Genomic DNA, 27465 nt, shown 5'->3' on the forward strand with positions numbered 1-27465 from the left:
CAGCGTTGTCATAGCTGTGGCCCCCACAGAGGGCTGCCCCGAATCTGTAACAGTCCTCAATGTGAGTTCTATTTATTGAGCTATACCTGCTTTCATTTCAGCACAGCTCATAGCAGGTTTTCACTTACAGACACGACTGGCAATTAGGATCTGTTGGTTCAGGATTTTTTTTAAGCCAGCAGATGTTTTTTCAGCAAAGAAACGACAGGACCAGACAGCCATGTTCCAAGTCTAAGTGACAGACAAGGTTTTCTGAAGCCCTTTTTATCTGGTCAAACTTTGAGTCCAAATTGATCCTCTCAAAATATGCACCTCAGGCCAGAAAATCATCAGCCTTTGAGAGCTATCAGACATAGGACAAGGACCTACTGTATAGCACAGGTAACCCTGCTCAATATTCTGTAAGAATCTAAATGGGAAAAGAACTTGAAGAATAATGGATACACATATATGTATAACTGAGTCACTTTGCTGTATACCTAAAAATAGTACAGTATCATTTATCAATTATATGTGTGCTTGCTCAGTCGTGTCTGACTCTTTATGACCCCATGGACTGTAGCCCACCAGGCTCCTCTGTCCATGAAATTTCCCAGGTAAAAATATTGGAGCAGGTTGCCATTTCCTCCTCCAGGAGATCTTCCCGAGCCAAGGATCGAACCTGAATCTTATCTCCTGCACTGGCAGGTGGGTTCTTTACCACTGTGCCACCTGGGAAGCCCATTAATCAACTGTACTCCAATATAAAATAAAACTTAAAAAAATAAGAGTTGTCAGATATACAATTTCACAAGAGCTCCTTAAAAATATGGGCTTCCCTGATAGCTCAGTTGGTAAAGAATCCGCCTGCAGTGTGGGAGACCTGGGTTCAATCTCTGGGCTGGGAAAATCCCCTGGAGAAGGGAAAGGCTACCCACTCCAGTATTCTGGCCTGGAGAATTCCATGGACAGTCCACAGGGTCCTAAAGAGTTGGACATGACTGAGCAGCTTTCATTTTTACTTTCTTTAGAAAACTGAAAATTTCTTTTTTTAATCTCTAAGTGGCTTTATTAAGCAATTCATGAATCCGGCAGCAGCAGTATCCCATCTAGCAAGTATATACACACTCACTGAAAATTGCTTAAAACTCCAAAAGTGTATCTTTATATGGAGATTGGCTTTCTTTTTTATGTTGTCTCATTTTTTCCCCTTGGACTTTAATAGGCAAATGTCATTATTAAAGATCATCACCTATTGGGACTTTCCTGGTGGTCCAGTGGTTAAGACACTGCACTGCAAGGGTGATGGGTTCAATCCCTGGTCAGGGAACTAAGATCCTGAACACCAAAATGCGAGGTCAAAAAATATAATTAAAAAAAATAAAGGATCACCACCCATGGAAACTTGTTCTGTTTACAATACTCAAAACAGTTCATCCTAATCCATCCATCAGTGGCAAAAAAGCAAGGAATTTGAGTCTCCCTACTTTGCAGCTCTTCCTATAAGGATGATCCCTCTAGAATTTATGAAATTAAAAGCACTTAACATTTGATATCAATTTTACCATACAGCCATATGCAAGAGTAACAAGATACAAAGCAACTAAAATACCACCCTTTTTTTCCTCATTGAAATTTCACTCAAACCTCTAGAAGTCAATTTAGCACTTACAAAATTAATATTATAGCTTTCAGGAAAAATCATGGCTGGTATGCAAGTGGGAAGACGGAATTTAGGAGCCCTTTCTCCTCTTTCTGGAGGAGAAAACAAAAACTAGAAGCATCACTCAGCCCGCATGTTTCCTCCTCACTTTAGCCAGCATGGCCAAAAGCAGCCAGGGCACCCAGTGAGCCAGCTGTCCTGGGAATGATCTCTTACTCTCATATTCCATAAGTAACTTTTACGTAGGGCTTCTTTGATGGCTCAGGGGAAAAGAATTCAGCTGCCAATGCAAGAGACATGAGTTCTATCCCTGGGTCGGGAAGGTCCCTTGGTGAAGGAAATGGCAACCCACTCCAGTATTCTTGCCTGGAGAATACTATGGACAGAGGAGCCTGCAGGCTATAGTCCATTGGGTTGCAACGAGTCGGATATGACTTATCAACTAAACAACAACAACTTCTACCTCTCACAACAGATGGCAACTCAGTGCTATTTCATACCATGGATGACTCCACAATCACCCAGGAACCAAATTTTCATTATATCCCATCCCTTCATCTTCATTTCCTCTTCTGAAGCAATGCTATTGCTGAAGCTCAGTGAGTTAGAGGTGGGGCTAGTGAATCCCACTTCTGACACCATTTGTATCAGAGGTCTCCAAGACAACCAGCCCCAGGGTCAACGATTCACTATGAGGACTCAGGATTAAACCTCTAGTCATATTCGTGGCTGTTCGTTATCCTTATGAAAGGATGCAGAAGAGACAAAGCAAAATCAGCAAAGGGAAAAGGTACATGAGCCAAGTCTGCAGGAAACTACATAGAAGCTTATGATAGTCTTCCCCCAATAGAGTTACACAAATAGTGCATAACTCCTCCACCAATGAGTTGTGTGATATGAAAGTGAAGTGGAAGTCACTCAGTCGTGTCCTACTCTTTGCAATCCCATGGACTATACAGTCCATGGACTTCTCCAGGCCAGAATACTGGAGTGGGTAGCCTTTCCTTCTCCAGGGGATCTTCCCAACCCAGGGATTGAACCCAGGTGTCCCACATTGCAGGCAGATTCTTTACCAGCTAAGCCACAAGGGAAGCCCATGTGATATATTGTACAATAATAAAATGGATGAACTGCTGCTTTATTCAGCAACTTGGATGAATATCCCACATATAACACTGAGCGAAAGATGCCAGCCACAAAAGAGTACATACTGAATGATTTCACTTAAATGAAGGTCAAAACCCCAGAAAAATGCATCTGGGTTATTAGAAGACAAGATAGTGTTTACCTCTCAGGAGGAGGTCAGAGGTAGTACTGGAGGAGGTATGAGGGGAAATTTCTGGGATCCCGTTAATGTTCTGTTCCTTGATTGGGTGATGGTATATTCACTTTAGAAAATTCATTAAAATTAAAATTCATTAAAATTCATTTACCAATCATGCATTCTCCTGTATGTTATGCTTGTATTAAACTTTTTCTCAAAGGACCTCTCTAGCAGTCCACTGGTTAAGACTTCACCCCTAAATGCAGAGGTGGGAGCTAAGATCCCACATGCCTCACTGGCCAAAAAACCAAAACAGAAAACAGAAACAATATTGGAACAAATTCAATAGTGACTTTACAACAAACAACCCATATGTATACTTATGGCTGATTCATGTTGATATACGGCAGAAATCAATATAATATTGTAAAGCAATTATCCTCCAATTAAAAATTTTAAAGTCAAGAAAAAGTGTTAAATTTTCAATTCTTTTTATTTCACTATGTTTTCATCATGAAACATTTTTTGATATGTTGGCCATGAGTTTTTATTTTTATGAGAAGACTAAAGAATTTACTAAGTTTATTTATAAGTAACTAAATATGAAAAGTACACTATAGTTTCTTATATCAAATCTAGCTCCTCCAACTCAAAGATCTGTGATAACCTTCACAAGTATAAATAAGAGGAAGTTCTAAGACTCTGAACTCCCAATATAGGGGGCTCAGGTTCGATCCTTGCTCAGGGAACTAGATCCACATGCCATAACTAAGAGTTCGATGCAGCAATGAAGACCGGAGATCCTGAGTGAAGCAACTAAGACCTGGTGCAGCCAAATAAATTACTGATTTGTTTTTGTAACAAATCACACTGCCACCAGCAATATGTGAGAGGACCCTTTTCTTTGCGTTCCAAGCAGTGTTGACTTCATAAGTCATCTTCTGTTTTGCCAATTAATGGCTAGAAAATGATGTCTTATTTTTGCTTTAACTGCCATTTCCCTGGATAATAAAGGCAGAGCATCTTTTCATATGTTTTATTGGCCTCTTGGATTTTTTCATTCCGTAATTTGTCTATTTATATTCTTTGCCCAATCTTCTTGGTTATTATTCTTTTATTCGTACAACTGTCTTTCATCTGCCTTGCATGCTACAATCCTGCCCATTGCTTTGTTTACAGTCATCATCTGCCTAGGATTTTTACTGATATTTTATTATGTGGACTTGAGAGTCCTTATTGAAAAGGTACCTGTCCATCACAAAACTGTACACAAACTTTCTTCAGTTTTCTTCCAAGATCTTTACTGATTTTTTTATCTGTAAGTATTTTGTTCATTGGAATTTGTCTCCTGAATGGCATGATATCAGCTTCCCAGGTGGCACTAGTGGTAAAGAACCCGCCTGCAAATGCAAGAGATGTAAGAGATACTGGTTTGATCCCTAGGTTAGGAAGATCCCCTGGAGGAGGGCATAGCAACCCACTCCAGTATTCTTGCCTGGAGAATCTCATGGACAGAGAAGCCTGGTGGGCTACAGTCCGTAGGGTCCCAAAGAGCAGGACACAACTGAAGCGACTCAGCACACACGCGCACATGGCATGATGCAGGAATCATGCTTTATTTTTTTCCAGTTACACCAGCACCATCTTTATTTTTTTAATTTTATTTTTTATTGAAGTATAGTTGATTTACAATGTAGTGCCAATCTCTGCTGTACAGAAAAGTGACTCAGTTATACATATGTAGACATTCTTCTATAAAAAATATTCTTTTCCATTATGGTTTATCACAGGACATCGACTATAGTTCTCTTGTTGTGTATCCATCCTATACACAATAGTTTGCATCTGCTAATGCCACACTCCTGGTGCTTCCTTCCCCTACTCCCTTCCCCATAGTTCTCTATGTCTGTGAGTCTGCCTTTTTTTTTAAGTTTTTTTATTTTGTATTGGGATTTAGCTGACTAACATACAATGCTGTGATAGTTTCAGGTGAACAGTGGAGGCACTCAGCCATACATACACATGTGTCCATTCTCCCCAAAATCTCTCTGCCATCCAGGCTGCAACTAACATTGAGCAGAGTTCCATGAGCTATACAGTAGGTCCTTGTTGCTTATCTATTTTAAATATAGCAGTGGCAACACCATTTTTAAAAATAAGCCATTCTCCTACCAAATTCAAATACCACCTGTACATGTGATAAAATCATATTTTTTCCAGGCTCTATTTCTAACGTTCCTGATATATCTGCCTAGTCATATGGCAGTCCTATACTATTTTTATCTCAACGGCTTTATGGTGAGTTCAAACATCTGATAAGATTAACCTCTTCTCAATGTTCTTTATGTTCATAATCTTCTTGCTTTTTATGAGACATTATTCTTCCATGCAAGCTATATGAGTATTTTACTCAAAAAGTCCTTTGGGGGAAAAAAAGTCCTTTGGGGATTTTAACTGGCACCACGTTAAACTTATAAGTTCTAGTAGAAATTATATCATTAAAAGTTGTGAAGCTCCTTATTCAAAAGCATGGCTTTCTGTTTGTGCAGATTTTGTTTCAAGTTCTCAGAAACGACTTTATATGGGACTTCCCTGGTGGTCCAGTTGTTAAGAATCTGCCTTGCAATGTAGGGGACTTGGGTTCAATCCCTGGTTGTAAAACTAAGATCCTGCATGCCATGGAGCAACTCAGACTGTGTGTGACAATGAAAGATTCTGCCTAATGCAAGAAAGATCCCACGTACCGCAGCTAAGATTCAATTGTTGTTGTTCAGTCGCTCAGGTGTGTCTGACTCTTTGCGACCCCATGGATTGTAGCCTGCCAGGCTCCTCTGTCCATGGGATTTCCCAGCCAAGAATACGGAAGTGGGTTGCCATTGCCTTCTCCCTAAGACCTGATGCAACCAAATAAATAAGTAGATCAGTTACCATCTATCAGCATAAAATATTATTAACTTTATTCCCTATGTGTCCATTACATCCCCATGACTTATTTATTTTATAGCTAGAAGTTCGTACCTCTTAATCCCTTTCACCTATTGCACCCATCTCCCTATCAACGCCCCCCTCCGGCAATGCCTAGTTTGCTCTCTATATCTATGAGTCTGTTTGTGTTTTGTTTGTTCATTTGTTTTTGGTTATTAGATTTCACATATAAGTGGAATCATGTAGTATTTGTTTTTCTCTGGCTGATTTACCATAGTTCAGTTCAGTCACTCAGTCGTGTCTGACTCTTTTGACCCCATGGACTGCAGCACTCCAGGCTTCTCTGTCCACCACCATCTCCCGAAGCTTGCTCATATCCATCGAGTTGGCGATGACATCCAACCATCTCATCCTCTGTTCCCTTCTCCTCCTGCCTTCAGTCTTTCCCAGCATCAGGGTCTTTTCCAATGAGTCAGTTCTTTGCATCAGGTGGCCAGAGTATTGGAGTTTCAGCTTCAGCATCAGTTCTTCCAATGAATATTCAGGACTTATTTCCTTTAGGATGGACTGGTTGGATCTCCTTGCAGTCCAAGGGACTCTCAAGAGTCTTCTCCACCGCCACAGTTCAAAAGCATCAATTCTTCAGTGCTCAGCCTTCTTTATGGTCCAACTCTCACATCCATACATGACTACTGGAAAAACCATAGCCTTGACTAGATGGACCTTTGTTGGCAAAGTAATGTCTCTGCTTTTTAATATGCTGTCTAGGTTGGTCATAGCTTTTCTTCCAAGGAGCAAGCGTCTTTTCATTTCATGGCCGCAGTCACCATCTGCAGTGATTTTGGAGCCCAAATAAAGTCTGTCACTGTTTCCATTGTTTCCCCATCTATTTGTCATGAAGTGATGGGACCAGATGCCATGATCTTAGTTTTCTGAATGTTGAGTTTTAAGCCAACTTTTTCACTCTCCTCTTTCACTTTCATCAAGAGGCTCTTTAGTTCCTCTTTGCTTTCTGCCATAAGGGTGGTGTCATCTGCATATCTGAGGTTGTTGATATTTCTCCCAGCAATCTTGATTCCAGCTTGTGCTTCATCCAGTCTGGCATTTCACATGATATACTCTGCATATAAGTTAAGTAACCAAGGTGATGATATACAGCCTTGATTTACCATAAGAAAGAATGAAATCTTGTCATTTTTAGCAACATGGACCGACCTGGAGGGTATCATGCTAAACAAAATAAATCAGACAGAGAAAAACAAATATGACCAATTTATTTTTGACAAAGGTGCTAAGACAATTCAATTGGGAAAAAGCAATCTTTTCAATAAATGGTGCTAGGACAACTAGATATTCATATGCAAAAGAAGGAGATGAACCCCTACCTCACATCATATAAATATTAACTCAAAATGCATCATACACCTAAACGTAAGAGCCAAACTATTAAACTGTTAAAGAACACACAGGCACAATCTTTATGAGCCTGAATTAAGCAAAGCTTCCTTGATGTGACAACTGAATCATAAGCAACCAAAAGGAAAAGATTAATTGGACATAGATTTAAAACTTTTATATTTCAAAGGGCACAGTCAAGAAAGTAAAAACACAACTCACAGAATGGGAGAAAATATATGCAAATCATGTACATAATTAGGATCTAGTATTCAAAATGGGCTTCCCTGGTGGCTTGGGGTAAAGAACCTGCCTGCCACTGCAGGAGATGTGGGTTTGATCCTTGATCCAGGAAGATCTCCTGGAGAAGAAAATGGCAACCCACTCTAGTACCCTTTCCTGGGAAATCCCTTGGACAGAGAAGCCTAGCAGGCTACAGTCCATGGGGTTGCAAAAGAGTCAGATATGACTTAGCAACTATACAACAACAAACCACAACATTCAAAATATATAAAGAATCCTCAGAGATCAACAACAAAAATATAACCCAATTTAAAAGCCAGCAAAAGATTTGATTGGGCATTTTTTCAATGTAGAAATGGACAGTAAACATATGTGAAAGTGCCCAACATCATTTGCCATCTGGAAATGCAAAGGAAAACCGCAGTGAGCTACCACTTCTTACCCTGTAGGACGGCTATAATAAAATAAATAAATAAGGGCTTCCCTGGTGTTCAGTGGCTAAGAATCTGCCTGCCAATGCAGGGGACATGAGTTCGATCCCTGGTCAAGGAAGATTCCACCTTGGGGCAACTAAGCCCATGCACCACAACTATTGAAACCCAAAGGCTCTAGAGCCTGTGCTACATAACAAGAGAAGCCACCGCAATAAGAAGCCCGCCCAGCAATGAAGACCCAGTTCAGTTCAGTCGCTCAGTCGTGTCCAACTCCTTGAAACACCATGGACTGCAGCATGCCAGACTTTCCTGTCCTTCACTAACTCCTGGAGCTTTCCCAAACTCATGTCCATTGAGTGGGTGATGTCATCCAAGCATCTCATCCTCTATCATCCCCTTCTCCTGCCTTCAATCTTGCCCAGCATCAAGGTTTTTTCCAGTGAGTCAGTTCTTTACATAGGTGGCCAAAGTATTGGAGCTTCAGCCTCAGCATCAGTCCTTCCAATGAATATTCAGGACTGATGTCCTTTAGGATTGACTGGTTTGATCTCCTCACTGTCCAAGGGACTCTAAAAAGTCTTCTCCAACACCACAGTTCAAAAGCATCAATTCTTTGGCACTCAGTTTTCTATATGGTCCAACTCTCACATCCGATTACTGGAAAAAACATAGATAGCTTTGACTAGATGGACCTTTGTTGGCAAAGTAATATCTCTTAACACACTGTCTAGGTTGGTCATAGCTTTTCTTCCAAGGAGCAAGTGTCTTTTAATTTCATGGTAGCAGTTACCATCTGCAGTGATTTTGGAGCCCAAGAAAATAAAGTCTGTCCCTGTTTCCACTGTACATTGTCTTCCAATGAAGACCCAGTGCAGCCAAAAATAAATGAATAAATAAAAATTTTAAAATAAATAAAATAACAAGTATTAGAAAGAATGTAGAGAAATTAGAAACATCATACATTGCTGCTAAGAATGTAAAATGGTACATCTACTTTGGAAAGTTTGGCAGCTACTCAAAAAGTTAAACAGAGAGTTACTGTGCGACCCATCAATTCAACTGCTAGGTACATGTATTCACACAAAAATTTCTACACAAATGTTCATGTTAGCATTTATATTGTTCACAATAGCCAAAAGGCTGGAGCAAGTTAAATGTCCATCAACTGATAACAGAGGAGCAAAATGTACTATATCCATGCAGTGGAATATTATACAGCCACAAAAAGGAGTGAAGTACTGATACATGCTACCACGTGGATGAGCTTTGAACAAATTACACTAAGTGGAAGAAGCCAGACAAATAATTCCCTTTATATGAAATGTCCAGAACAGGCAAATAAATAGTGACAGGAAGTAATGAGTGGTGCCAGAGGCTGGGAGGTGATGAGATCTAGAGTGTCTTTTAGGGATGGTGTAAGTGTTCTGGAATTATATACAGTTGATCCTTGGACAACATGAGTTTGAACTGCATGGGTCCACTTATACATGTATTTTTTTTCCAATAAATACAGACAGTACATGTCTACTACATGTACTGAGGTTGGGAAGGGAAGGGAAGGGAAGGAAAGGGAAGAGAATACTACATGATCTGAGGTTGTTGGTTAAATCTATGGATGTGGAACTGCAGATAGGGAGAGGTGACTGTGGGACTTGAGCATTCTCAGTTGTTGGTACCTGCAGTGGGTCTTGGAATCAATCCCCCATGGACTCCAAGGGTGATCCTAGTGGGAATGTTTGCCCAGTTCCATGAATGTTCTAAAAACCAATGAAGTAGGACTTCCCTGGTGGTCCAGTAGCTAAGATTCCACACTCCCTATGCAGGGGCCTTGGGTTCAATCCCTGGTCAGAGAACTAGATCCTGCATGCTGAAACCAAGAGTTTGCATGCCAAAACTAAAGATCTCGGGTGCCCAAACTAAGACCCAGTGCAGCCAAGTAAATAAATTAAAAAAAAATAATGATGATGAGCACTGAATTGCACACTTTCAAACGGTGAATCTTATGGTAAGTGAATTACATGTTAATTTTTAAAGAAAAATATTTATGATGCAGGTATAATGATAAATGACTACTGATGCAGAGTCTTGGGATAGACAACACCATAAGGAGGGCTGCAGTTTCTAATTACCTGGAGGGCACCTTCCCATCACTCAGTTCCAGGTCGCTGTGCCATGAATGCAGGTTGTTGCCGAGTATTGCCAGATCTCCTGCACATTTTTCAAAAGTATCCTGAAATCTGAACTTTCATGTGAAAGATCCCACTGTGGAAAACATTGATAACTATTATCAGTTACTCAATTAGGAAAAACATTGCAACATGGGCCAAGTAAGATATATCTGCAGGCTGGATTCTGTCACAGGCTCCTAGTTTGTCATCTATGGGATATGTTGTTTAGGCACTAAGTCATGTCTGACTCTTTTGTGACCCCATGGACTGTAGCCCACCAGGCTCCTCTGTCCATGGGATTTCCCAGGCAAGAATACTGGAGTGGGTTGCCATTTCCTTCTCCAGGGGATCTTCCCGACCCAGGGATCAAACTCGAGTCTCTTATTTGGTAGGCAGATTCTTTACCACTGAGCCATCTGGGAAGTCCATGGGATATGTATCTCAAGAATTTCTGAATTGTTTTTTTATTTTAAAGTGGATGATAATTACTTTACAATATTGTGATGGTTCTGTATTAATATCAAAAAGAGAAACACAAACAGGAAAGGATAAGTCACCCACAATTCCATCACTTGTTTAACATTTATGTAAACAAGAAATTTACATAAGTTTGCCCTTTCCAACACCAAGAATTATTGAATAATAACTATTAGGTATTTGGTGCTTATTTCTGACTGTTTCTATGAATAATATTTATAATATTTATAGAGGTATATATGGAGAGAGAAAACAATATGCACACATTATTATATATGGGTCTTGCTAAGAAAATTTGTCTTCCCTAGTGGCCCAGTCAGTAAAGAGCCTGCCTGCAATTCCGGAGATTCAGGCTTAATCCCTGGGTCAGGAAGATCCCCCGGAGAAGGAAATGGCAACCCACTCCAGTATTCTTGCCTGGAGATTCCATATACAGAAGAGCCTGGTGGGCTACAGTCCATGGGGTCACAAAGAGTTGGACATGACTGAGTGACTAACACTTTCACTTTCAAGAAAATTTAGCTGAATATTGTTCTTTAAAATATTTATTTATTTGGCTACATTGGGTCTTAGTTGCAGCTCATGGGCTTAGTTGCTGTTGTGGGATCTACCACAACCAGGGATTAAACCCAAGTCAGGGATTAAAACCAAGCACTGCAAGACAGATTCTCAACCACTGGGCCACCAGAGAAGATCCTGAATATTGAATTTTGGCTTCTCAATATATTGTGGGTTTTTTTTCCAGATCTGCATGTTCAACTCAACCTTGTTCTTTTTAATAGCTACATAGTATTCTAAAATTTTTTGATGAAAATTACCTAGCCAGTCCTATATTGAGAGGCACTGAAGCTGTTTCCAATCTTTTTGCTATTTAGAAAATAAACTGCACTGAAGATCCTTGAGCCTATGTCTTTATATAATCAAAATATTTTGTGGAATTGATTTATATACATGGAATGGCTAAGTCATAGGGTATATGTGGCTTCTTAAAAATTTTTATTGAAGTATAGTTGATTTACAATGCTGTGTTACTTTCTTCTGTACAGCAAAGTGATTCAGTAGGATTTATGAGTTTTTATTTATTTATTTTTTACCTTTTGGGCCACACCGTGAGGAATGTGGTATTTTATTATAGTTCCCCAACCAGGAGTAGAACCCGAGGCCCCTGCAGTGAAAGCAGGGAGTCTTAACCACTGGTCTATCAGGGAAGTCCCAGGATATATGTGTTTTAAAATTGCATTCTGTGACCATGAGATTTCTCTCTAAAACATGTAGCAATTTACACTTCCACCAACATTGTTTATGAGCTCAGTCATCTTCCACACACACTTGGCAGGACTTGATGTCATCCATCAGTTGAAGGTTTGCTAGTCTGATGTCTGTGTGTGCGTGTTCAATCACTTCAGTCGTGTCCAACTCTCTGGGGCCCCATGGACTGCAGCCCGCCAGGCTCCTCTGTCCACCAGATTCTCCAGGTGGGAATACTGCAATGGGTGGCCATGCCCTCCTCCAGGGGAATCTTCCCAACCTGGGGATCGAACCCGTGCCTCAAACATTCCAGGAAGGTCCTTTACCACTGATTCACCAGGGAACCTCACTCTGATGTCTACCTGTCTTTTATTTGAAATCTCATTTGCATCCCAAGTCCACCAAAATAGAAAGAAGCACTTTCCACAATTAAATGTTTGATCAGAGCAAATATCCTCAGTCTTCTCAACTTAAAGGGGGGAATAAAATACCTTCTTTTCAGGTGTTTCTAAAAAAAAAAAAATAGACTATACATAGAGCAGCCATCACAGAGCAGAAGTTCAGTGAGCAACAGTAGCACCAAGCATTACTAAAAATGGTACCCTGGTGATGGCAGAAGTTTCAGATCTCTGGTTTACTGGAGCAGATAAGAAGTAGAACTCTGTGAGGCCAGGGCATACTTATTGGGATTTGACTCATGGAATTTGAAATCAGACCTTCGGGGTTCAAATCCTGGCCCAACCACTGACTAGTTCTGTGGCATAGGGCGAGTTACATAACCTCTCTGTGCATCAGTTTTCTTATCAGTCAAGTGGAGCTGAAGACAGTAATAACTACTACTTCATGAGGGTTAAACTAGGTAATACACAGAAGGTAGGGTGCTTAAAGCAGTGCCTGTAAAGGTAAGCACTATCTAAGCACTACTATTATTCTTGTTTCTCTCTCTCCACTCTTTCCTCCCATGCATCGTCCACAACCCTTCAGGAGAGGAAAGAACAAGCTACTTGCTCTCTGTCTTTAGAGTCACTTGAGTGTAAAAAAACAAGGACTTGAAGGACATGCCTGGTGGTCCAGTGGCTAGGACGCCACACTTCCAATGCATTGGGCTCAGACTGAGTTTCTGGTTGGGGAACTAGATCACACATGTCACAACAAAGACTGAAGATCCTGTGTGCTGCAACAAGACCTCTTGAAGCCAAATAAATAAATAAAAATAAATATTTAAAAAGAAATTTAAAAAAACCCAAGGACTTGAAAGCAGGATATATAGATTCTAGTCTTGGCTCCAGAGAAATTACCTCAACGACCTTGGGCACATCCATGCCCTTGTCTATGAGAGTTTCCTCCCCTCTTGAATGGGATGGAAGTGGTCTCTAGACACCCATCATTGGGAGGGGTCCAGACCCAGACCAGGCATCCCTTCATTGCCACCCCAGTTCCTGCCAGAGGCTGGGGTTGAGTTAGACGATATGAGCTGGCCCCAGTATGGCGCCAGTAAGAACACTGACTGTATAGGCTCCAGCCTGGTAAAAGGAGGCGGATTCTCTCCCAGACCATGCAGCCCAGAGCCACATTTTATAAGTCAGCAGCCCTGAGTGTGAGCCCTTCTCATGAGTAAGCCGACACTTGGGCTTTACCCTCTCTTAGACCCAGAGCCCAAGTGAGGGAAGGATTTCATCTAGGCCACTTCGCCATTTTTTTTCTCACCCTTTCCCAGCTGCAGACGATTTGGGACAAGAAGAAATACTGTGCATCTGCTAGCTGGTGTCTCTAAACAGTGACTTCCCATCTCTCGATACAAGTCTCCTTTTGTAGAAAACAACGGCAGCACCTGCCTGTTAGAGTCATTATAAAGATATCAATTAGGGAGCTAACAGCAGCAATAATGTGAATCAAGTGGTTTAAAATAAAAGGGATTTATTTGGTTGTCTCACTTGTAAGCAGGCCATATGTAGGGCAGGCTCCACTATTTATAGTTGAAACGGCCCCAGATGTATTTCTGTACTTCTTCCTTCTTATACAGGGTGCGAGAGGGGGAGGAATACACAAACATAAAGCAAAAGTTCACCACACTCTCATCTCTTTATCTGTTAATTATGCAAAGCAAGAAGTGAATATTTTCTGATCCCAACCCCTAGAGGTCATTACTGCTTAGAATTTGTGGCATATTTTTTTCAGACATTTTTTTCCTACCCATCAACAGACCACATCTGAGTGTTACAGACACATATACAAGTATACTGTAACCTAAATAAAATCACGCTATGTATGTTGATTTTCAAACTAGTTAGGGTTTATCTAGAGCAGTGATTAAAAATTCATAATAATTTATAATCCATTGAGACAGAAAGCAGATTGCTGGTTGCCAGGTTTCCATTCGGAGAGATGAATAGGTTCTGGAACGAGAGAGTGGTGATGGCCGCACAGCACTATAAAGGTACCCAGTGCCGCTGAGTCGAACACTTTACAGTGGTTAACCTGGTAATTGGTAAAATTTTATGTAATGTGTATTTTACCACAGTTTTAAAAACATATGCTCAAGAAGGACAGGGAGAAAAGGTAAGTGGATGAAGAAAGACAGGTGTGAGGCAATAAGGAGGGATGGGGACTGGGGCAAATGAAAATGTCAGGCTGGTGATCACAACTCAGCTCAATCAATTGTCATCATGCGGGAACATGCGCCAGATTTTAGAATTTTTCAGGATAAGACAGAGATAGGAATTTTATGTGAAAACAGCCAATCTGGGTATGTGAATTAAAAAAAAAAGATATGTATTATTTATTTATTTGGCCCAGCCAGGTCTCAGTTGCAGGACTTAGGATCTTTGATCTTCATTGGGGCATTCAGGATTTTCAGTTGTGGCATTCGAGCTCTTAGCTGCAGCGTGTGGGATCTAGTTCCCTGACCAGGGATGGAATATGGCCCCCCTGCATTGGGAGTGTAGAGTCTTAGCCACTGGACCACCAGGGAAGACCCAAGTGAAGTTCTGAAAAACAGAGTGTGGGCCTGCAGGTCCCCAGTTTACAACTTTAGCAGCAGATGACCTATAGGGTCCCCGGAGGAGGAAATGGCAACCCACCTCAGTATTCTTGCTGGGAAAATCCCATGGACAGGGGAGCCTGGCAGGCTACAGTCCATGGGGTTGCAAAGAGTCAGACACGACTGCATATGCACCCATGAACACACACACACACACACACACACACACACAATCTATTGTGTTCACCAGCGAGCTCTAGAAATGTGCTGTATCAGGACAGGAACCAGGCACAGGAAGGTGTCCTGCATGAGTGGTGCTCTGTGAGGGGAAGTCAGTTCTTTCTCTGAAAAAGGAAACCAGCCAAGCAGACACTGGAGTGCAGAGCCTCTACCCTGAGGTTGGGGTTTGGCATCAGCAAACACTGGCCCCGCCCACTTCTGCAGTGGGTGGAGTTTAGTTTCCCTCCCAGTTGATAGTGGGCCTTGCCACATGAATAGCTTTAGCCAAGGGAGGTATGTCAGCAGCCACCAAGACACACAAAGGTTTTATTTTATGTTAAAATATTAATGCATTCATTTGACTGAGCTGAGTCTTAATTGCAGCATTCAGGGTTTTTAGTTGAGGCATGTGAACTCTTAATTGCAGCATGTGGGATAGAATTCCTTGACCAGGGATCAAATCTGGGCCCCTTGCATTGGGAGTGCAGAGTCTTAGTCACTGGACCACCAGGGAAGTCCCACAAAGGCTTTAAATACTCTAGTGATGGCCCTTGAGAAAAGTATGTCCCCTTCAGCCTGGGCTGCAGAATGAACACATACAGAATAAACCTGAATCCCACCAACGGCTCAGAGCCAAGACCAGCTAACATGTAGGCTGGCGCAGAGTCACCCACCAAAGTCTGCTCTATACCAGACACACTGCAGTTGACCTCAGTCTGGTGATCAGGAGGCTGTTTGCTGAAGCTGCTGAAGTTTGTGGGTAGATGATTAAATAGAATTATTGAGTCAGTATCTGACTGATGACACTGTTGTCAAGGGTCTTTTGTGCCCAAGGAGCCAAGTGGGTTTGATAAATCCAAACCCCAATCCATGGTTCTCAAATCCATGTTATTAAGATAGCCTAAGTTTTAAGCTATCTTTACACTCTTAAAAATCATTGAGGATCCCAATGCACATCTGTTTGTGTTCCATCTCTCAATATTTACTATATTAGAAATTAAAACTGAGAAATTTGAAATACAAAAATGGTACTCAACATTAGCCACCAGAGAAATACCAATCAAAACTACAGTGAGATACCACCTCACACCCACTAGGATGGCTATAATCCAAAAAGACAGATAGTTATTGGCAAAGATGTAGAGAAATCAAAATCGTCATACATCACTAGTGGGGATGTAAAATGGTGCAGGCACTTTGGAAAACAGCCTAGAAGTGCTTCAAAGGGTTAAACATAGAGTTAGTATTACCCAACAATTCTGCTTATAGATATACATATGCATATATATATATATATTCAAGAGAAATAAAAACACATACCCACACAAAAACTTGTACACAAATGTTCATAGCAGCATTATTCAGAATAGCTAAAAGGTGGAAAGGATCTGAATTCCCCTCAGCTGATGAATAGATAAATATAATGTGGTCTGTTCATACAATGGAATATTTGGCAATAAAAAAGAACAAGGTATTGATACAGGCTACAAGGTGGATAAACCTTGAAAATATTATGCTGAGTAAAAGAAGTTGGGCACAAAAGACCACATACGGAATGATTCCATATTATGTTAAACATTCAGAATAAGCAAATCTATAGAGAAGAAAGATTAGTCACTGCCAGGGGTTAGGGGTGGCAGGAATAGGGAGCAACTGATAACAGGTGTGGGGTTTCTTTGGTGGAGAAAGAATAAAATTTTCTTAAGTTGATTGTGGTGATAGTTGCATAGTTGTGGACATACCAACAACCACTGGATAGTAATACTGTAAATAGGCAATTTTATGGTGTGTGAATTATGTCAATATCACAATAAAGCTATTATGGAAAATAAATACACACACCAAAAAAAAAAAAAATCTATGCACATATGCCATTAGCAGGCAGAGTAATGACACCATCACACACGTAACCTCTGGAAAACTCCACTAAGCCCTTGGAAGAATGAAAGTGAAAGGGGAAACACACAAGGCCCAGGAATTAGAGCCAAATAGGGAAAAGCTCTAATGGGCTATCTTTATTAAAATTTTAATTAATTAATTTGGCTGTACCAGGTCTTAGTTGCATCAGGTGGGATCGTTTGTTGCAGCTCATGGATTCCGTAATTGCAACACATGGGCCTGCCTGCCCTGTAGCATGCGGGATCTTAATTTCTCAGTCAGGGATCGAACTGGTGTCCCCCTGCATTGTAAGGCAGGTTCTTAACCACTGGACCACCAGGGAAGCCTCTCTAATGGGTTATCTCTACTCCAGAGCCCCTAGTGGGGTCAACCAAGGTCAGTGTTGTAGCTGTATCACAATTCAAATTCTCCACTGCGCAAACCCTGCGCTTCCCTCTTCCTTCCGCACGTGTCTAACACTTCAAGCCAAGCTTCAGTGTCAAATTGCAACAGGATTCATCAGCATATGGATGGAACATAAGACCTAGAAGTTGCATTTAACACATAAACAAGTCCTAACGTATTTTAGGCTTATTTTGCAAGATTTAGACTCCTATCTATACTGTGAGCCTGACATCCTGACCTAGAGAGATTAAAAAAAAATAAAAAATAGCTGCCAGAAGCACTAGTTACAATAGCCAAGACATAGAAGAAACTTAAATGTTCATCAACAGATGAATGGATAAAGGAGATGTGGTACATATATACAATGAGTAATATACTCAGGCATAAAAAAAAGAATGAAATAATGCCATTTGCAGCAAGATGAATGGACCTAGAGCTTATCATACTAAGTGAATTAAATTAAATATAAATAATACAAATATCATATGGTATCCCTTACATGTGGAATTTTTTAAAACGATACAAATGAACTTATTTACAAAACAGATACACTGACAGAAAACAAACTTAGGGTTAACAAAAGGGAAAGGGGAGGGATAAATTAAGAATTGGGGATTAAAAGATACATACCCTGGTGGCTCAGCTGGTAAAGAATCCACCTGCAATGCAGGAGACCTGGGTTCGATCCCTGGGTTGGGAAGATCCCCTGGAGAAGGGAACGGCTACCCACTCCAGTATTCTGGCCTGGAGAATTCCATGGACTATATAGTCCATGGGGTCGCAAAGAGTCAGACACGACTGAGCAACTTTCACTTTCACTACTATATATAAAATAAATAAACAACAAGGACCGGTATAGCTCAAGGAACTATATTCAATATCTTGTAGTAACCTATAATGGAAACAAATCTAAATATATTCAACATATCACTTTGCTGTACACCTGAAACATTATAAGTCAACTATACTTTGACTTAAAAATTTTTAATTTTAAAAAATTTAAAATTTTTTTATTTTAAAAGATTTAAATTTAAAAAATTTTAAAAGCCATAAAAAAAAACTGCTATAAGCATTTCCTAGACATCACAAACAGAAGAAAGTCAAAGATGCCCAATCTCATTAGAATTCAGTATTCAGAAACATTCTCATTAAAACTATGACAGCATACTGTTTCATATCCAGCTAGTTGTCAAAAATGTAAAAGACTCTCCAAATGAGGTTTTAATCCGCAGAGTGAAACAAAAATTCATGAGTCCATGTTGATTTAAGTAAATAGTCAAATATGTAAGTAATGGGGAGAAGGAATGGCTCTTTCAATAGAATTTCAACTAACAGATGTAGAAGGAGAAAGAGACATGCAAAATCACTATTAGGCAAATGCCCAGTACAGCTGTTGCAGACCAGATCCATGCTAAAATTTGTAGGTGCAAGTCTGAGGAGAATCAAGACTTGTATAGTCACAAAGTATCTTCCCCAAGATACTTCTTAACTGCTGAGGGAAAAACAGGAAGTTTACAGCGGAGATGTGCAGTAGACTGTGCCTTAACCAAGTGACCCAGGTCAATATCACCCACAAGACATAGTGACATGTCTGATATGTTGCACTGAGAAAGATGCTGCACAAATGTTGCACAGCATCATTTTATGGTATTCCTGGCCAAAAAAAAAAAAAAAAAATTGCATAACTTCATTTCAACCATAGAAAACAGGCAAACCCAAGCTGAGGGACATTTAATAAAAGAACTGATTGGTTCTCCTCAAAAGTGTCAAGGCTGGAGCTTCCCTGGTGGTCCAGTGGCTGAGACTCCATGCTCCCAGTGCAGGGGGCCCAGGTTCAATCCCTAATCAGGGAAGTAGATTCCCACTTGCTGCAACTAAAGATTCTGCAGGCCACAACGAAGATCAAAGATCCCACATGCTGCAAAAGATCCCACATGGCCCACTTGGAGTGGCCAAATACATGAATAAGGTCATGAAAGACAAGGAAATGAAGAGCAACAGTCACCGACTCTCGGAGGTTAAGGGCATCTGACAACTCCGTGTAGGATCCTGGATTCGTTCCTGGAACATAAGGACATCAGCAGAAAAACTGTTAAAATTCAAGCCAGGCTGGTAGTTAAATTAATAATATGATGCCATGTTAACGTCCTGGGTGTGATCACTCTGAAAGTGAAAGTGTTAGTTGCTCAGTTGTGTCCAACTCTTTGCAACCCCATGGACTGTAACCTACCAGGCTCCTCTGTCCATGGGATTTTCCAGACAAGGATACTGGAGTGCGTTGCTAGTCCCTTCTCCAGGGGATATTCCCAACCCAGGGATTGAACCTGTGTCTCTTGCATAGCAAGTGGATTCTTTATCAGCTGAGCCATCAGGAAGCCCTCAGGAAGCTTCCCTCCTGACCCATCAGGAAGCTGTAATACTATATTAATACTATAATAGAGTTTGATCCGGAGAAGGTAATGGCACCCCACTCTAGTACTCTTGCCTGGAAAATCCCACAGACGGAGGAGCCTGGTGGGCTGCAGTCCATGGGGTCACTAAGAGTAGGACATGACTGAGCGACTTCACTTTCACTTTCCACTTTCATGCATTGGAGAAGGAAATGGCAACCCACTCCAGTGTTCTTGCCTGGAGAATCCCAGGGATGGAGAAGCCTGGTGGGCTGCCGTCTATGGGGTCGCACAGAGTTGGACACCACTGAAGCGACTTAGCAGCAGCAGAGTTTAATCACTCTAAGCAGGGTGAGAGATACACAGGGAATTCTCTGTACTAGCAGCAAATTTCCTCTAAGTCTAAAATTACCTAGTATAGCAGCTTCTACCTCACTTCCTCTGGGTCTGATCTCTGGAGAGAAGTGCAGGTGTCCTGAATGAGAAGTGCAGTAAAGAGGTGATTTAAATCACTTATATAGGACAGTCCTTCCAAGTCTTTGTTTACATTCAGCCGTTGTCTTGTTTCTTTTTTCACACCGACTAGTCCTAGAACCCTCTCCAATATGCCCGCACAATTTTTTGTTAAGATGGATCCCACTGAAGAGACCTGTGGGCACCTGCCTACACTTATTATGGGGTGGGGTCCCATTCCTTTTTGACCCCCAAGGAGTCTTCCTGCGTGAGTGCAGAAGTCTTCCTTACCTCAGGAGTGGTCATCTTATCTCTTTACTTCAGCAGAGCTCAGCTTCTGTCACTAGCTTTGTCCTTGGATGTCTGTGTGAGAACAAAGATTTTACTCCACTTGACAAACACCAGCTGACTGGAGGCCCATCTATCTCCTACCTCAGGTCCATTTGCCCGGAGGGAAATCCAGATGCGGGTCCTAAGGGAACTATGGTGAGGGCCATACAGTGAGGAACTGAGGTGTGTGTGTGTGCTGTGCTCAGTCGTGCCCGACTCTTTACGACCCCATGGACTGTAGCCTGCCAGGATCCTCTGTCCAGGGGATCTTCCCAACCCAGGGACTGAACCTGTGTCTCCTGCATTGCAGGTGGGTACTTTACTATTGAGCCACCTGGGAGGAGCTGACACCTCTGGGATTCCCCCAGCCCCATTCAAGCTTTCTGATGAGTGAGGCCTTCACAGTGAGGATGAGCCAGGGCTTCAAGCAAGGATCATCCAGATAAGCCATCCTGTAACACCTGACTCACAGAAAGTGTGTGAGATGACCAACGTTTATTATTTTGAGCAGCTTTAGAGAAAACAATTGCTGTTGTGAATGGTGGCCACCAGGTGGCACACGGATACGAAGGATGGAAAGGCAAAAAAAAAAAACCAAAAAAAAAACGGCTGCCAACATGATAAAGAGGTCAGGGCTGTGAGTTCATTTATAAATGTATCACAAGCCTAATAAAGATGTCATCAGGTTTTTCTTTTCTACAGCTAGGCAACTTGATTATAAGGTTCATTTGGAAGTACAGCAGGCAAATGTGGGGGGGGGAATGAAAAAGAAGGAGAAGGGGGGAGAAAACAGGTATTAAAAACAATATAAAACAATATAAAACAATGTGTTGCGGATGCATGTTACATACACAGATCAACCCAGAAATAGAAACAATTGCTTATGGAAACTTATACAATCATGTAATACTTTTTAATTCAGGAAGAAACTTTAGGGAAGTTTTTAATTTAGTGCTATTGGATCAACTAGATGAACAAGCAAACAAAAAAGCCTGAGTCCATTCCTCACACAGGATGCCAGCTTAAATTCAAACTGTATCAATGACCTAAGTGGAAAAATACCATCTCATAAATAATAAAACACAAGTGAGTCTCTTAATGACCTGAGAGTGTGAGAGTGGGGTGTATTTGCCAAACGGTTCATCAAAATTCAGAGGTGATGAAAGAGCATTTTGTTAAATGACCAAGCAAAAATGAAAACCTTTCACAGTTTCAAAACATAAACCCACCATGGGCAAACTAAAAACTACAGACGACAAAATGGAAAAAGAAATATTTACAACTAGAATCACAAAGGGTCTCTAAAGTATAAACAGCATCTACAAATCGAGGCAAAAAAGACCCAGAAACCTATTGAAAGTGGGTAAGATATACGAAGAGGAAGTTCACATAAAAAGAAATGCAAATATCCCCTGCATACACAAAAATATGCTCAACCCCCCATGTAATCTTTAAAAGCCACAAATTCAAACCACACTGCAATCCTTTTTCTCACCTATCAAATTAGCAAAACTCCAGGTGGTTTGACAACGCTCTGTTGGCATTGCTGTGAGGACCCAGGGGTCCTTACACCTTGCTAGTGGAATGGAAAAACAAGTCAAACCTCCATGGAGGAGAATCTGGCAATATCTAGCAAATTTACTCTTTGACACCTGCAATCCCACATCTAAGATTCTAACGTAAAGACTCACAGAAAAATGTCATACAAATGTGCCTCTTTGGTACTGCAAAAAACTGGGGCTTTCCTTGATCCAGTGGCGAGACTCCTCGCTCCCAATGTAGGTGGCCCAGAGATCAATCCCTGGTCGGGGAACTAAGATCCCACATGATGCAACTAAGAGTTCGCTTGCTGCTACTAAAGATTCCACATGCTGCGGCTAAGACATGGCACAGCCACAATACTTAATTTTTTTAAAACTAGAAAACACTGAAGCAGCCATGAATGGAGTACAGGTTAAGTCAACTATGCTTCATCCACAAAAACAGAATACTATACAGCTGTAAAAGGAAATAAGATCTATTAGGAATACAGATTCATAAGTGTGTGTGTGTGTGTGTGTGTGTGTCTGTGTGCAGTGGTCTTTAAGATACAGTGAAAAAAAGCAAGGTGCAATTAGAGTGCCCAGATTGCTACCTTTTGTGCAGGAAGGAGGCACAGGGTCTCCTGTTTTCTGGCACGTGGCCCAGGGGGTGATGATAGCCGGTGGAGAGTGGCTGGAGTGTGAGAGCCGGATAGAGCAGGCGAGGGGGCTGTGGGCTCCAGATTGGTTGGTTTGCATTTGAAAAGCATGCGCCAAAGAAAATCACTGACTATATCTAGGAACTGGCTAGTCCTGGCAGGGGTAGGCCTTCCAGGGTCAGCAAGGTCCCAGATGTCAAAGCATCAGGATACAGGAGAAAAAAAACCCAAAAACTGGTTAATACACTTCCATGGCCGGTCCATTATATTTGACCCATTGTGAACCTTCCTCAGCCCTCACTTTCTTTCCTTGTTTTAAAATTTAATTAATTATTTCGCTGCTCTGGGTTTTAGTTGCAGCATGCGGGATCTAGTTCCCTGACCAGGGGTGGATCCTGAGATCCCTGCATTGGGAGTGCAGAGTCTTAGCCGATGGACCACCAGGGAAATGCCCCTTCAACTTTCTATAACTTCCCACCAGTGTGTGTCCTGGTCTGTAATTCTATGACACCGGGCTAGCGGATCTATGACATCCTGGCTGCCTATCTCTCTGGAGAGGCTTAGCCAGGTCTATGGAGTGAGCGCCACCTTAGATCATTCCCAACTCTCCTGTTCAGACATCTCGACTGAGCTCAAGGCCCTAAAACCAACTGCCAGTGGGACACCTGCACCGGAGCATCTCACCCGGAACCTGATCAAATCCCAAAGCAAATCAACCATCTCGGCCACCATCACCCCATCCCTCTTCCTGCAGTGCCTGTGTTTTGTGAACTGGCATCACAGTCCATCTGCAACCCAGGCCAGGAAAGTGGGAACAGTCCTAGATACCTCTCTCCACTCAAATAGTAATCCAGAACTTTTAAATATTTTCTGTGTGTTGCCTCTTCTCCACCCCACTCCTACTACTCGAGTTTGGACAGTCTTCATCTATAATTTTTTTAATTATTTATTTATTTTTGGCTGCACTGGAGCTTTGTTGCTGCATGCAGGCTTTCTCTAGTTGCAGCGTGCAGGCTTCTCATTGCAGTGGCTTCTCCTGTTGCAGACCACGGGCTCTGGAGCTTACAGGCTTCCGTAGTTGCAGCACGCGGTCTCAATAGTTGTGGCTCGTGGGTTCTAGAGTGTGGGCTTAGTAGTTGTGGCACGTGGGCTTAGCTGCGCCTCAGCATATGGGATCTTCCCGGACCAGGGATCAAAGCTGTGTCACCTGCATTGGCAGGCAGATTCTTAACCACTGGACAATCAGGGAAGTCCTATAACTTGTATTATTGCAATGGGGTCTGGATTAGTCTACCTGTGATATTATGATTTACATTAAGAAAGATATATTTGGTGTTTGTTCCCTCTCCTGACACAGAGTCCCTAAAACCCTTGGATTTCCTGCTAAGAGCGATAAAAGTGAAATAATGTCTTTTATTCTTCATAACAAGTCAGGGTCCAGTAAGGATAGTGAAACCACACCAGTTACTTTAACAGGGAGAATTGAACATATAGACTATAATATAAGGAACTGCCAACTTGGCACAGAGTTGTTATCTAGATAACTGCAAGGGTAAAAAGATCCCTGAGGCAGTGGTTCTTAAACCTTAGCCAAACTGCCTGGAGGACTTGTTAAAAGGCAGACTGCAGAGGACAACCACCAGCGTCTGATGGATCCGGTATGGGGCCAGAATGATGTGTTTCTAACAAGTTCCCAGCAGATACTGATGCTGCTGCCCTGGGGACCACACTCTGAGGACCCCAACTCTAAGACGGCATAGAAGTAGCAACTGCAGGAAGCGGGGACCACACTAGAGCTGGGGGAACAGAGATGCGAAGAAAGGGCACCAACTGGCACTGATGTTTCTGATGAAACTAGTGTTTCAAGTGTTGCTTTTCTTGCTGTTATTGTTTAGTCACTCAGTCCTGTCCACTCTTTCCAACTCTATGGACTTTAACCCACCAGACTCCTCTGTCCATGGCACTGGCCAGGCAAGAATACCTGAGCGGGTTGCCATTTCCTTCTCCAGGGGATCTGCCCGGCCCAGGGATCAAATCTGGGTCTCCTGCATCGGCAGGAGGATTCTTTACCGCTGAGGCACCAGGGAAGCCCTTTGCAAGTGTTAGAAAACTACAAATCGGATTCAGGCAATGCTGCTGCTGCCCCCACCGCCACCAGAGTGAAGAAGTGTTGCTGAGGTAACACTTACAAGAACAGCAGGCAAGTCCCTTCTGCATAAGGTGACCAACCACCCCGGAAAGAGGTTCCCAGGAAGCATAACTTTCATTGCTAAAACTGAGGACACCCAGAGCAAACCAGGACGACTTAATCACCTTACTTGTGTAATCTCCTAGCAAACCCCATTGCCAGGGTCTAACGTAGAACCATCTGACAAAACAGAAATGTGGTTTTCCTAGACTTCCCTTGTGGTCCAGTGGTTAGGAATCTGCCTGCCAATGCAGGTGACACTGGTTTGATCCCTGGTCCAGGAAGATTCCACATGCTGTGGGGCAACTAAGCCCATGTACCGCAGCTACCGAGCCTGCACTCTAGGGTTTTCCAGTTGCAACAAGAGAGTAGCCCCGCTCGCTGCAACTAGGGAAAGCCCGCTTGAAGCAACGAAGACCAAGGGTGGCCAAAAATAAAATAAATTCTGAATAAATGAAATGTGGTTTCCCAGCTCAGAATCACAAAGCAGAGCATAGAAGGGCGGGCTGGGAGTTCGGAGACAATAACCTCATAATTGATATTGACTCTTCATGATCTTCCTGGTCTTTTACAATCTATCCTCAGGGTTGCTATCAAGAAAAACTTTATAAATAGGTATGACTGATCATTTCAGACTCTCGCCAATATGTTTTCAATAGCTGCCTGTGATGTTGTGATACTAAGAAAGATATATATTTGGTCTTTGTCCCCTTTCCTGACACAGAGTCTCTGAAACCCTTGGATTTCCTAAGTGATAACAGCAATAACAGTGAAAGGAGGGGGCTTCCCTGGTGGTCCAGTGGTTGAGAATCCACTTTCAATGCAGGAGATATACATCAATCCCTAGTGCAGAAAGATCTCACATGCCACATGGCAACTAAGCCCATGTGCCACAATTACTGAGCCAGCACACCACAACTACTGAAGCCCATGTGCCTACAGCCTGTGCTCTGCCCCAAGAGAAGCCACACAAGAAGAAGCCCTCGTACCACAAAAAGAGTATCCCACGCTAGTCACAACTAGAGAAAGCCCGTGTGCAGCAATGAAGATCCAGCGCAGCCAAGCATAAATAAATAAATCTTTTTTTTAAGTGAGTGTCTTTTATTCTTCATAACAAGCCCCTTTCAACCACACCTGAGTTCATGGTGATGAAGTGGCTGTGGGAAAGCTGAGGAGGAGGGCTGGTTGCTAGGAAACCAATCCTGTGATTAGAGGGTTGGAACTCAGCCTTCCACCCCCCGTCACCTCCAGGGAAGGAAGAGAGGCTGGACATTGATCACCAAAGGCCAATGATTTAACCAACTATGGCTGTGTAACGAAGCCTCCATGAAAAACTCTAAGAAGTTCTGAGAGCTTTCGGCAGGTGCTGGGGGGAGGCAGGTTGTGTGCGGCACAGCTGCAGAGGGCATGTCTGCTCTGCATCCTTCTCCCATATCTTGCCCTGTCCATCTCCTCCATTCAACCACTCCGGAGTGGGACCTTTTTATAATAAACCAGCAATCTAGTAAGTATCTGTTTTCCTGAATTCTGTGAGCTATTCTAGCAAATCACTGAACCTGAGGAGGGGGTGTCGTGGGAACCCCCAATTTGTAGCCAACTTGTACAGAGGTTGCAAGTAACCTGAAGACCCACTAGTTGCAATGGTATCTGAGAGTTGGGGATTAGACTTGTGGGACTGAGTCCTTAAACCGTGGGATCTCAGGCCAACTCCAGGTAGATGATGTCAGAACTGATTGAATTCTAAGACATCCAGTTGGTGTCCCCAGAGAAGTGGCTGCTGCTGCTGCTGCTGCTAAGTTGCTTCAGTCGTGTCTGACTCTGTGCGACCCCATAGATGGCAGCCCACCAGGCTCCTCTATCCCTGGGATTCTCCAGGCAAGAATACTGGAGTGGGTTGCCATTTCCTTCTCCAATGCATGCATGCATGCTAAGTCGCTTCAGTCGTGTCCGACTCTGTGCAACCCTATGGACAGTAGCCCACCAGGCTCCTCTGTCCACAGGATTCTCCAGGCAAGAATACTGGAGTGGGTTGCCATTTCCTTCTCCACCAGAGAAGTGGAGAACTTCTTTAAAATACATTTATTTGGCTTCATCAGGTCTCAGTTGTGGTGTGCAGGCTCAGTAGCCCCACGGAATATGGGATCTTAGTTCCCTGACTAGGGATCAAACCTGAGTCCCTTGCATTGGAAGGGACTGAACTACTGGAAGTCCCCGATTGGAGAATTTCTTGGCGTGGGAAAAACCTCCATGCGTTTGGTGACCAGTATGGAGAACTGAGTGATGAGTAGATGAAGAAAAAGAGTCTGTTCCTTTCCACTGCCTACCAGCCAATAGGGGTAAAATTCCTACTTTTTATTATAGCATAAAGGGCTCTTCAAAGTTAACTTCAGTTACAGCCCAAGTCTCATCTCTTTCCTGAACTTTATGTTCCAGAAATATAGAAATCTTTGAGTTTCCTAAAGCAAATCCTGTTCTCAAGTTGCTATGCTTTGAACATACTATTGCCTTTTCTGTTGAAAAGCTCTGTAGCTCAGATGGTAAAGAATCTGCCTGCAAGACAGGTGACCCAGGTTCGATCGCCTGGAGAAGGGAACGGCTACCCACTCCAGTATTCTTGCCTAGAGAATTCCATGGACAGAGGAGACTG

At 42.3% G+C, this 27465-nt stretch overlaps 1 protein-coding gene and 1 long non-coding RNA gene across 3 annotated transcripts in view; both read right to left on the bottom strand.

Moving 5' to 3' along the window:
• The window catches only part of LOC102396331 (vomeronasal type-1 receptor 1-like), a 63850-nt gene that overhangs the window by 9642 nt on the left and 26743 nt on the right, over positions 1-27465 (bottom strand). Inside the window, exon 1 of one of the 2 annotated variants that reach the window (XM_045163480.1) lies at positions 5651-5709. The exons of the other annotated variant lie outside the window; for it this stretch is intronic. The gene's annotated coding sequence lies outside the window, so the exon portion shown is untranslated. Of the gene's footprint in view, positions 1-5650; positions 5710-27465 lie in introns of those variants that run through there. 2 annotated transcript variants of the gene reach the window in all.
• LOC123330472 lies at positions 918-26702 on the bottom strand. The gene is made up of 4 exons (XR_006546469.2): positions 20081-26702; positions 19284-19339; positions 10033-10165; positions 918-5800 (listed from the first exon to the last, which is right to left on the bottom strand). It is a non-coding gene; the product is annotated as an uncharacterized LOC123330472 (long non-coding RNA).

Source organism: Bubalus bubalis, chromosome 18, assembly GCF_019923935.1.
Source record: "Bubalus bubalis isolate 160015118507 breed Murrah chromosome 18, NDDB_SH_1, whole genome shotgun sequence".
NCBI classification, from domain to species: Eukaryota; Metazoa; Chordata; class Mammalia; order Artiodactyla; family Bovidae; genus Bubalus; species Bubalus bubalis.